A 12,432-nucleotide genomic window follows, 5' to 3' on the forward strand; every position below is an offset into this window, starting at 1 on the left:
AGGATATTATGGATATCAATTGGATATGTTAAGAAGTGTATAAGTCATATTAGAGGTGAATTGGGGTCTAAGGAGAGGCCTAAGTCTAAGCCAAGTTAGGAAGGTTTCATATTAGACGAAATCTGTAAATGAGTGCGCACAAGATCTCACTTTGAACGATCATATCTACAGTTATATAAAGAGTTGTGTGATACATAACCTATAAAATTAAAGCTCTTTGAGTCTAGTTTCCAACTCAACAAATCGTTCATCATTTGGAGGTGTATACGGAAAGTTATGACTATTTTACTGGGCAGGTGTCTCTAGCGCGAACATTAGCGCGAAGTCGCGCATTATGCTGAGTATTCTGCCTCCCGCGCGCGAACATAGCGCGAGCTCGCGCGCTTGGAAGGTTTTTAAATATCCTAAAGACCAGAAATAAGAGAATTTTTCTCAAGCTTAGGGCTTCCTCTACACCCCCAACTCGACCAAGACATCCAATTGCACACCTAAGGTGAGTTTTTAAGTGTGTTTTCATGGTGATTTCACTTCTCAATCACTAGTTACAACATGATTTTGATTGGGTTTCATAGGGTTTCTTCAAAATCTCAAGAACACCCCAAATTTGTCTTTCAAGATTTGGTCTACAAGAGGTAATCCTACACCTTAGACTTACATATATGGAGTTATTATGGAAATATGAGTATGGATTAAGTATTGTAACTCATGGGATGGGGATTGGAAGTCATAGGTGCCTAACCTAGGTTGTGTTGGTATTGTAGAGATTGTGAGGTGGGTTATTGGGGTATGATTCTTGGGGTAATAGTATTATGTATACATGCATGTACAAATTAGGTTTGTGGAAAGATTGATGAATATAAATAAGTAAAGATTGGGTTGGAGAAAGAAGAAAATCTTATAAAAGGAATTTAAAATCAAGAAGCTCAACTAGTATTTGATAAAATGCGCAAATGAGCTGAAACCATGAATACCTTCCTAATTTGTGTTAATTTTGTTATGTCTCAAGTAGATTGGGATTGTTAGAATTTTCGAAACGTCGTAGTAACTTAAGAAAAACTCAAACGAGGTATGTATGGCTAACTTTGACCTTTGTAAAGTCACTTTGTTTGGTGTACGAATATTTGGTATGTGTTATCTACGTGGATTATTTGTGGAATTTTTGTGATTGGTATGATTTGATTGTTCGTGGTTAAGTCTCCCGATATAATGGTGTACGTAATTGGCAATAAACCAAATGTGTGATTGTGAATGTGTTATGTGGTAAGAGTTGAGAAACAAATGATGGAAGGAAATCGTAAATGATGCAATTGGAACAGCTATGGTAAGAACATATATGGCTTGTATTGGCAATTATCGCAGTGACATAAAATGCATATGAGTTGTTGAATATGATGGAAATAGTATTGATGGCTATAGAAATTCTTTGAGAATTGTTGTTGTTGTTCTTTGTGAATTGTTGTTGTTGTTGTCGTTGTGTTGTTTGTGAATTGTGATTGTTCGGTGGGATCGGGTTGCGCGCCGCAACACGAAGTAATAAGGTGTGGGTTGTGGTGATAAGGGTGGTCGAGGTAATAAGGGTGGAAAAGTGATCGAAATCAATATTGAAATGAAAATATGAGAAAGTTGTGAAATCATTGATGTGAAAATGTTGAAGGGAAATGGAGAGATTGTAACTTGTTTGGCTTGATGGTTTTCTTTCATATGTATTTGATTGTTGGTTTCATGACTACTTGTTACTTGTGTATGGTTTGAGTTTACTTAGGGATAGTTTGTTCATACATACCAGTACAATTCAAATGTGCTGACGTCTCTTTTGCCGGGGGCGCTACATTCGTGTTATGATTGTAGGTGGATCCATAGCAGGTACTCCAGTCCACCGACCGTATCTCCCCTTCATTTTCCACCAGAAGCATTTGTGAGCCCTTTTCCTCCCGGGGCCTTGCGTGGCTCATGCTTCTTTTTATTTCGGAGTTTTGTTTTGGTTTTTGGTGTAAGGTATAGCCGGAGCCTTGTTACCGGCAAGTATTGTATCACTATTTTGTATCCCTAGAGGCTCCGTAGACAGGAAATGTGGGTTATGTACTTATGTATTTTGGGCAGTATAACTTGTAAACCACGCTAAGTAACTATGTATGCTATGTAAATCTCGTAAGAATGTGTTTAAATTTATAAATGGCTATTTCACTTGGTTAATGGGAAATGGAAACGCGGGGTAACACGTGGAATAGGAAAGGCACCCAAGTCCGCTTGGTTGGGGCTGCCCGGTCGAGTGCCGGTAGCGCCCCTCGGTTTTGGGACGTGACACGTACACTAGTTTGGGTTCCTAAGTCTAACCCATGATTTCCTTTTTCAGGTCCAAGTGAAGGGGATAAGCCAAATATGGTACATGGATAGTGGTTGCTCAAAGCACATGATAGGAAGCAAGAACCAGTTTCTTTCACTTGAGGACCTCAAAGGAGGTAATGTCTCCTTTGGAAATGGAAAGAAAGGTGAGATCATTGGGCTTGGAAAAGTAGGTAAGGCAGACTCTCACTCTATTGAGAATGTCTACTTGATAGATAACTTGAAATATAGTCTAATTAGTATATCACAACTGTGTGACAGAGGTAACTTGGTAGCATTCGCCTCTACCAGATATTTTGTGATAAATCTTACCCCTGACAAGATTGTTTTGCAGGGAAAAAGAGTAAACAATATTTACAATGTAGATCTGTCCACTCTCTCAGAAAATGAACTCACTTTCTTAAGTGTGTTGGATAATGATCCTCTCCTGTGGCACAAGAGACTTGGACATGCAAGTCTGAGTCAACTCAACAAATTAGTCTCCAAGGACTTGGTGATAGGACTACTTAACATCAAGTTTAAGGAAGACAAAGTTTGTGAGGCTTGTGCAAGGGGGAAGCATGTAAGATCCTCTTTTAAATGCAAGAAATTGGTAAGCACCACTAGAGCGATGGAAATGGTCCATATGGATCTCTGTGGTCTAATGAGAACATTGAGCAGATGTGGTAAAAGATATGTGATGGTTCTTATTGATGATTACTCTAGGTTTACCTGGACATTATTTTTAACATCTAAAGAAATTATTTGACATGTTTACTTCTTTTGTTAGAAAAACTCAGAAACAACTAGGTAATCAACTTGCATCAATTAGGTCTAATCATGGAACTGAATTTGAAAATGCTAAGTTTGCTGAATTTTGTGTTGAGCATGCCATAGATCATAATTTTTCTGCTCATAGGACTCCACAAAAAATGGAGTAGTTGAAAGAAAGAATAGGACACTTGAAGATATGGCTAGAACTATAATTCTTTCTAGTAAACAGCCCCATAGTTTCTAGACAGAAGCTGTAAATACTGCATGCTACATCATAAATAGATGCATGATTAGACCTCCTGTAGAAAAGACCCCCTATGAGTTACTTAAAGGGAGAAAACCAAATATATCCCATCTTAGGGCATTTAGATGCAAGCGTTTTGTGCACAATAATGGTAAAGTTTCCCTAGGTAAGTTTGATCCCAGAAGTGATGAGGGAGTATTCTCGAAATATTCTTCACATAGTAAAGCTTACAAGGTATACAATAAAAGAACTATGTGTGTAGAAGAAAGTGTACATGTGGTTTTTTATGAAACTAACATTCTTTCTGAGAGACAAGAACATGAAGATGAAGCAATTGGGTTGGCAAGAAATTTAAAAGAAATCGCAGTCCAGGCTGAAGCTGCACCAGAAGAAGGAACAAGTAATGCAACATGTTCTTCTAATCAGGGCAACCTAACATGGGGAACTGAACAAAGAGTAACTGACTCTCATACCTCGATGAAACCTATCCATGAACCTGTTTCTCAGCAACAAAACATTGTAGAAGTATCAAGAGGAAACCAGTTGGTTGTGAAACCTTACAAGTGCCAAAATTCTCATCCCATTGAGAACAAAATTATTGATCCAACCTCTAGAATTAAAACTAGATCTTCATTAAAGAATTTTTGTGCTTTTGATGCTTTCTTGTCTCTTACTGAACCTAAAAATGTAGCTGAGGCTTTGTAGGATGTAAACTGGATAAATGCAATGCAAGATGAACTCAACCAGTTAAAAGGAGTCAAGTTTGGCATCTGGTACCAAGACCCAAGGACAGATCAGTAATTGACACAAAATGGGTCTTCAGAAACAAACTTGATAAAGATGGAACAGTTACAAGGAACAAGGCAAGATTGGTGGTTCAAGGATTTAGCCAAGAGGAGGGCATAGACTATGATGAGACCTTTTCTCCAGTTGCAAGGTTGGAAGCAATAAGACTCCTCATAGCCTTAACTGCTTACATGGAATTCACTCTTCACCAGATGGACATCAAGAGTGACTTCCTCAATGGCTATTTGAAGGAATAAGTGTTTGTCAAGCAACCTCCAGGGTTTGAGAACAAGGAGTGTCCTGATCATGCGTACAAACTTGACAAGGCGCTCTATGGGCTCAAGAAGGCTCCTAGAGCATGGTATGAAAGATTATCAAAATTCCTGCTTGAGCATGACTACAAGAAAGGTAAAATCGATAACACTTTATTCTTGAAAGAAAAAGGTAAAGACCTTCTAGTAATGCAGATATATGTTGATGATATAATCTTTGGAGCAACTACTGACAAACTAAGTAAGGAATTTCCTAAACTAATAGGGAGTGATTTTGAAATGAGTATGATGAGTGAGCTTAATTTCTTTTTAGGCTTACAAGTTAAACAAAAATCAAATAGAACTATGATCCATCAATAGAAATATGTGAAAGAGTTGCTCAAAAGGTTTAAAATGGAAGAATCAAGAGAAATCGACACTCCTATAGCAACAACCACAAAATTAGATATAGATGAAGTTCATATGTTGATCTGAAGTCGTATAGGGGAGCGGTTGGTTCTCTTTTATATCTCACTGCTAGTAGACCTGACATTATTTTCAGTATAGGTCTTTGTGCTCGATTTCAGGCAAATCCAAAGGAGTCCCACTTGACTGTTGTCAAGAGAATATTGAGATACTTGAAAGGCACCATTGACCTTTGTATTTGGTATCCAAAATGTAGTAATTTTAATCTAGTGGGATATGCTGACGCTGATTATGCAGGTTTCCTTATGGATAGGAAGAGTACCTCAGGTGTGGCATACTTTTTTGGTTCATGTCTTATATCATGGGCTACCAAAAAGCAAAATTCAATGGCTTTATCTATTGGGGTACTTGCTACAAAAAGCTTAAGTGGCCAAGCCTAGAAAATCTTCTTACCGCCCTTGCAATCACTAGAAAATTCAGTGATTATGAGGAGGAAACTCAGCCCAAGGCTGTGTACAAGAGTGTAATGAAGCCACCTCACAAGGTGTTATTCGAATTTGTCATCAAATGTGTTCTGCCAAGGCAGGCAAGGAGGCACATTGCAAACTTCATGGACTTGGTACTGATGGAGTGTTTGGATAGTGGGAAGCTGATTAATTGGCTTGTATTCATAATCCAGCTTCTTGATAGGGTTGTAATTGGCATCAAGTCTCATGCCATTCCTTATGGCTTCATTCTCACAGCTGTGCTAGCATATTTTAAGGTGCCTCTAAAGAAGTAGGAGGTGGCTACAAACAAAGATCACTTTGGGGTGAAAATTCTTATTGCTTGTGACTATGAGGTCCTTGTCACTCCTAATGAACCTGGTTCATCCAAGACGGCACTAGTCAATAGCAAGGTTAGAGCATTGGTGTAGGAGAGTGGGGCAAAAGATGCTGAGATAGCAAGGCTAAAGACATGGTTCGCTGAAGTAGAGTCTTAGAGAGATGCTCTCAGAACTGAACTGACAAAGGAAAAAGAGAAGATGATGGAGTAGAGTCTTCAAGACATGCTGACACTTCTCCAAGCCCAAAACCAAGCCCCTAGTTCTTCCAAGCCTTAAGCCTACTAGCCTAGTATAGTTCCTTCAGTGACCCAGTTTGGGATGTTTATCTGTTTGCTCATGTTTTTAGTATTTTTATTTCTTTTTATGCTTTGTGGAAAAATCATATCAACTATCAATGAAATCTGTTGATTTTTGTTCTAACTATTTGTTTATATTTCTCTTATGGTTAAAATTCTTAGCTTGATAGATGATGATTAATCCATGATTGCATTTGGGATAGCCAGTGTCCATGAGTAAGAATTTATCAATTTGCATAATACTTTTCGATGATGCCAATAGGGGAAAAAAAGGTTGTGCTTTATACTTTGAACAAGTGATGTTTAGAACCTAATGAACCTGGTCCTTGATGATAAGTGATAAAAAGGAAAAAAGTTTCTAACATTGTGTTGATGTTGAGTGAAGTTGAAACACGGCCTAAGCTTATGATAAAGCATAGTATTTGTCATCATCAAAAAAGGGGGAATTTGTTGGCCCAAGTGAAGGTTAGTTTTGAAGATTCACAAAGGAAGCTCAGGCATGAACCAGGTCCATCCCTCAGGTGCATAGAAACGGGCAAATTCGAGTATGTGGGATGCACGTGAAAGAGATAAACTTCACTTGGTATATTTGATATATCTCCTGATTGAAAAGATTGCATAATTGATAAGGAGCAGGACTCGTTACTCAAAGAGAACTTTATCCAAGATAGGGAAGGAGTTAGAAGTTGAGATCAACTAGAACTCTTCCACCAAGGAAGAGTAGCATTAGAACTCTAGTTATTTCATCATCTACTAACTCTATATATTGTGGGATGTTCTCATTTTTACAAGTATGCACAAATGCAAAAGTTAAACAGGAATTGAGAGCAAAATAGCAAGGCATTTTGCAAGCAGTTCGTGTGAGATTCAAGTGTGCAAACCTGAAGCTACATGAACCAAATAGAAGAACCAGTTCCAAGTGTCTATCTTTTATTATAGTTCAATTGTAGTAGGTGTTTTCATATTGTACCTTTCAGCTTTATCTAGAGGCAATTGTAATAGGTACTCAGAGTATTAAAGTTAGAGTTAACTTGAAGTTGTCACAATAGTTAGAGATTGTTTGCTACGGGATTAGAGTTAGTCCTAGGTCTACAAAAGTAATTTTTGTAAATGCAGTTTTTGGCTCAGTAATTTAGTGGAGAGTTTGGGAAAATTCTACTGGAAGTAGGCCGTGATTTTTTCACCCTTTGAGCCATGGTTTCAGATGTGTAATGTAATGATTTGTGCTAATTCGTGGTTTTTTTCTATGTAGGAATCATCCGGAGGCAATGTGAGACCAATGTGCGTGAGTTGAAGCAAAAATGGAATGAAATGGGAAAAATGCCACGAAGCAGCGCCCAGGCTAGCATGGGGGGGGGGGCCTGTGGCGTAGAAATCAGAACTTTAAGATCCCCAGCACCAGGGCTAGTGCCCTGTGCTACCTTGGGTGCTGATAACGGAAATTTCTCCTACCTCGACTGGGACAAAGTTATTTCAATCCAAGACACCCTAACTCATATAAAATCAAGCCTAATCTATTTTAACCCCGAATTACGTGCTATGTGATTGATGATGAGGTGACGCACATGCTAGGTGACGGGCGTGTGGGTATGCACCCTGTGAATGGTAACTCCGTTGTTTTCATGAAACTATTTAGTGGCCCTATTTTGTTGATATTTGTTTCCTCACCATGTGATTAAGTAACTGAGTTGTCAATCATGCTAGATATCATGTTTAGGCTTTATGCTGATATTGTTAGAACCCATAGTAGTCGTTTCTTGCTGTCATCTCACTGATTTTACTGATATGTTCGTACTTAGTCATATTCATGTATTCATATCATATCTCACTCTCAGTTGTTATTTCTTAATACATCATATCATTGTTGACGGGCTAGTTTCATGACATTGTGTGTCCGTGGTGAGATTGGAGAGATTGAGGACTGAGAGCCTGATTATGAGTGATAGTTATGGGATCGGGCTCCACACTACAACATATTATATTGAAGCACGCAGCAGCGATATAGAGCTTGGGCTGAACGAGCCCTTCCGGAGTCTGCAAATCCCCAGTGAGCGCAGTCGACTATGTATATATATGTATATGGATCAGGTTGCACGCCTCAACGAGCCTTATGACTATATATATATATATATATATATATATATATATGGATCGGGTTACACGCTACACGAGTATTGTACAGTGCTAAGTGATTGAGTGTGTTGAGTATTGAGCACGGCAAGAGATAATGCGAGACAGTGAGGTTGAGTACTCTGAGAGTGTGAGTACATGAGTTCATCTCTGAGATACACGACATTGACATGCGCATATGACATACATGCATAGAGATGCATTTTTTTCCTCATGTTGCACGGTATCACATCATTCATGATTTTTTTACACACATTGATATGTGAGCATAGAGAGGTATTTAACACTTTCTATCTGAAAAGAAAATGAAACATCTTATTAATTGTGGAAAGTATTTTTGGAAAAATTACAGTTTTCAAACTATCTCATATTTTTCGACGATTTTGGTAAAAGATTTGAATTTTTACTGATATTCTTGAGAAAGCGGAACTATTTTCGGAAAAATTGTGAAAAAGCTGAGCATTTTATCTCTGAGTTACTTCCTTATTTATATGCTCTACGTTGTTATGAACTGCTGTTGGTTATTGGTGTTAGACGCGACCTATGTTCCAGCTCGTCACTACTTTCAACCTAAGATTAGGTTTGTTACTTACCGGTACATGCGGTCGGTTGTACTAATACTACACTTCTGCACATTACGTGCAGATGTTGGTTGTTGTTGTTGTTGTGTTCGATGGTTGCTGGATTTGAAGATGTACCTGCATTCCTGTTGTAGCTGTCGCTTGTTCATGGTAGCCTTAGATTTATAAAACTCTGTTTATGTACTTTTCAAACAGAAGGTGTATTTATTTCATATCAGCTTTGTAAACTCTATTTGCTGGATTTGAAGATGTAACTGCGTTCCGGTTGTAGCTGCCTCTTGTAAATGGTAGCTTTAGATTTATAAAACTTTGTTTATGTACTTTTCAAATAGAAGGTGTATTTATTTCATATCAGCTTTGTAAACTCTATCCTTAGAAGCTCATGATTTGTACTACCAGTCCTTGGGAAATGTATAAAATTTCAGATAATTTCTTTGTTTAAATTGTTTTATTAATATGATTGAAATTGGATAGTTATTAGTTGGCTTACCTAGCGGGTTGAGTTAGGTGCCATAACGACCAGTGGATTTTGGGTCATGACAGATCACAACTCTGGAATATTCATCTCTACTGAATATACAATAATTATGTTGCTGCTTGATTAATTAGTAACTTGTTAGAATTATTGCTTAGTATAATCACATGTTTGAACTCTGATTGACTCGACTGAATAAGAATCTTGGTGAAACTGGTGGGTAGTTAACACAAGTTTCTATGAGTTCGACACTCGATTTATCACTTTATTACTTGTACGACCACGTATACTTGCGTGTGCATTTGGGAGCAACAAGTTTTTGACGCCATTGTCGGGAACATGATTATTGACTATTTTACTAGCTTTTACTTTAGTTTATTTCGTCAAGTGTAACGTTTTTATTGGTTGCTCTGCTCCCAGGAAATATGCACCGGAAAGTCCCCCGTATTACCAAGAATATGTTTTACCACTTATCTTAAAATCTAGATTCTCAGATGTCGGCATTGGACTAGCATTGAAGTCTATAAATACAGAGTGTAAAACAAAAAACCTCTTCCTAGTCCTGTGGCCAAGAATATGGTTTACCACTTTTCTTAAAAAATCCAGATGTCGGCATTGGACTAGCATTAAAATCTGTAAATACAGAGTGTATAACAAAAACCTCTTCCTAGTACCCTGTGGCCAAGAATCATGTGTTTTACCACATATCTTAAAATCTGGATTTCCAGATGTCAGCATTGTAAAACGACATCTTTGTAAAACGAAATCTTTGTAAAACGAAAAACACAGCCATAAGCAATTGTAAGATCGGTAAGAGTTTAAGTTAATTGTGTCCACTACTTGTTTCCAAATATTTCCAAGTTCAAAAGCAAAAAATCATGGACAAAATCAGAAATTGAGCTATGATATTGGCGTAGCTAAGGGCCAAGCCCAGGTTTGCATTAATCTTCAGTATCTCTTTCATTTTTGTGGTTTCTTTTTATCTGTTTAAATATTGATGATAGAGTTATTCGGTGCAAGTTGACCCGATTACCACTGCACTAGAAAATCATGGTCCAATCTTAGTATTGATAATAGCCATTCCAACGAGTAGGGGTGCCTTGTAGACCCTCGGTATTCTTCCCTCCAACAACTTCCCACCTTGTTCCTGGGAGACTCAAATTCACAACCTCTTGATTGGAAATGGAGGTTGCTTACCATCAGAACAACCCCTCTTGCCGATCGGTGGAGTTACGTCCTAAATAACACTCTGACATTTTTTTAATTTGCGATGCATCAGGAAAAAGGTAGTCAATTGGTGGAGAAGGCTGGGACTGCTGTGCAGTCTGCCAAGGAAACAGCGCAAGAGGTTCCGATTTTGTTAATTATTCATTTATCAATCAAAAATGATCTTTTTTTAGGCAAAGCCAGAATTTAAAGTTTATGGGTTCTGAATATGCAACAAAATTCATAATTAGTCCTAGCAAATAAATTTTTAGTATAAATGCAACGTTTAAGCAGAAGTGACCGGGTTCAGCCGAACCCGCATACTATAGGCTAGCTCCGGCTCTGGATCTATCTTGTGAGGATCGGAGCTAGAATACAACTTACGAATTTGGCAGAACCCATTCATGAGATATTTACATAAATAGCCGACCAAATTCACTATTTACTATTTTTATCTGGTAAACATATATTATATATCCGCCGGCTATTTTTAGTTTAAGCGGTTATTTAGATTAGTTCTTCAAAATTACTTTAATCTATATAAATAATTTATCCAGATCCCCGATAACCTCTTTTTAGAGTTTAAATCCCTTTAATTCAAAATTTTACCTTCGCCACAGCATCCTGTATGTATAAGTCTTTGCAATAAATCTGAAATTTGTAAAGCTTATTTATATTAAAAATATTCTTTTTAATTTTGGTGATATTTTTATATAGGTGGGGCAGCAAGTGAAGGCCAAAACACTAGAAGCAGCAGATGCCGTTAAAAATGCCACTGGCACGAACAAATAAACCACGTTAATTTCTACCATATTATAGTTTATGAAGATCTTAATTTGTTCTACTTCAATTGGGCTACCAATTTATGTTGCTTAAGTTTGAATTATTGGTCAGAAGTTCTGCGTCTCTGAATTATATTTTAAAAGCAGTCTCTGTAATAAAATTGTAATAATGTTTTGTTCTTAATTATAATTGCATATTTAGTAGCACTTGCAGTAGATATATGATCCAAATTCACTTGGATGTACTAGCTTTGCTGTTCTTATACTTTCGTGTTCTTTTTAAGACCACGATCTAACTTTCATAAAATACTAGTACTTTTCTCAAGATTATAACGACAAACTCAGGCGGCTTAGTACTATTGGGACCTAAAGTCAAACTTCCATAAGAGTCCTTTAATAATTTTTTATAATAAAACAATTCATATATATTATTTATTTGAAATATAATTTTCTACCTTATTCAGATGTAAAATTATGAATATTTATTTTATAATCAATTTCTTCTAATAGTTATTTTTCAATTGATAGTATAGTTAATCCATTTTAATCTCTTGTGCCATGGTTATTCTTAAGTAGTAAGATTTTATCAACCATAATTTAAAAAACTTCTTTCAAATTTCTAGTTTGTGATCGAGAACGACCCGAGACAACTGTTACAAGAACTGTTACCATTATTCTATATGTAATATAAGCATTTGAAAAAGAATTAAATCTTTTTATTGGATTGAGTATATCAATTAGAGTACTATTACGAAACAATATGATCTCTTGGATGCACAAAGAGAAAATATAATAGTAGTAACGTTTGGTGAGAATTGAGAAAGATCAAAAAAGGAAATTGAATATTGTGCAAACCAAGAAAGGAAGTGGAAAAGGTTTACATAATATTTAATGAGAAAAAGACTAAAGAAAAAAGAATAATCACTTGATTCATTCCATAAATTTTGCATTTATACGTTAGGACCCATTTTTAAGAAACAAAAATATCTTTTTATTTTTTTTATTTTTTACCAAAATATGTAATAAGAGTAAAAGTACTTAATTAAAAAAAATATAGAGTACAAAATAGCATGGGTTTTACCCAAAAGCCGGCCCTGGAGGAAATAGTAATTAATAATTCGTGTCAATAATATTACTTCTTCTGTTACGGTATTAAATGTTTTTCACATGATAGTTTGATTTATGCGTCAAATAGTATGGAAATAATTTTTTTTGGTTAAAAGGGATATTATATTTATATGCTAGTTAACAAAAGGAACCACATCAGGGCCATTACTGGGGTATCGAAGAGACCCCATAGTTATAAAGTTATGCATGATTGTGTTTAAGTTAC

General features: G+C 36.6%; 1 long non-coding RNA gene across 1 annotated transcript; it reads left to right on the top strand.

Moving 5' to 3' along the window:
• Nucleotides 1-9,685: 9,685 nt before the first annotated feature.
• Nucleotides 9,686-11,256, top strand: LOC107802254 (uncharacterized). Its single transcript, XR_001651799.2, has 3 exons — nt 9,686-10,045; nt 10,391-10,459; nt 11,035-11,256. It is a non-coding gene; the product is annotated as an uncharacterized LOC107802254 (long non-coding RNA).
• Nucleotides 11,257-12,432: the final 1,176 nt, after the last annotated feature.

This window comes from Nicotiana tabacum, chromosome 22 (genome assembly GCF_000715075.1).
Source record: "Nicotiana tabacum cultivar K326 chromosome 22, ASM71507v2, whole genome shotgun sequence".
Taxonomy (NCBI): Eukaryota; Viridiplantae; Streptophyta; class Magnoliopsida; order Solanales; family Solanaceae; genus Nicotiana; species Nicotiana tabacum.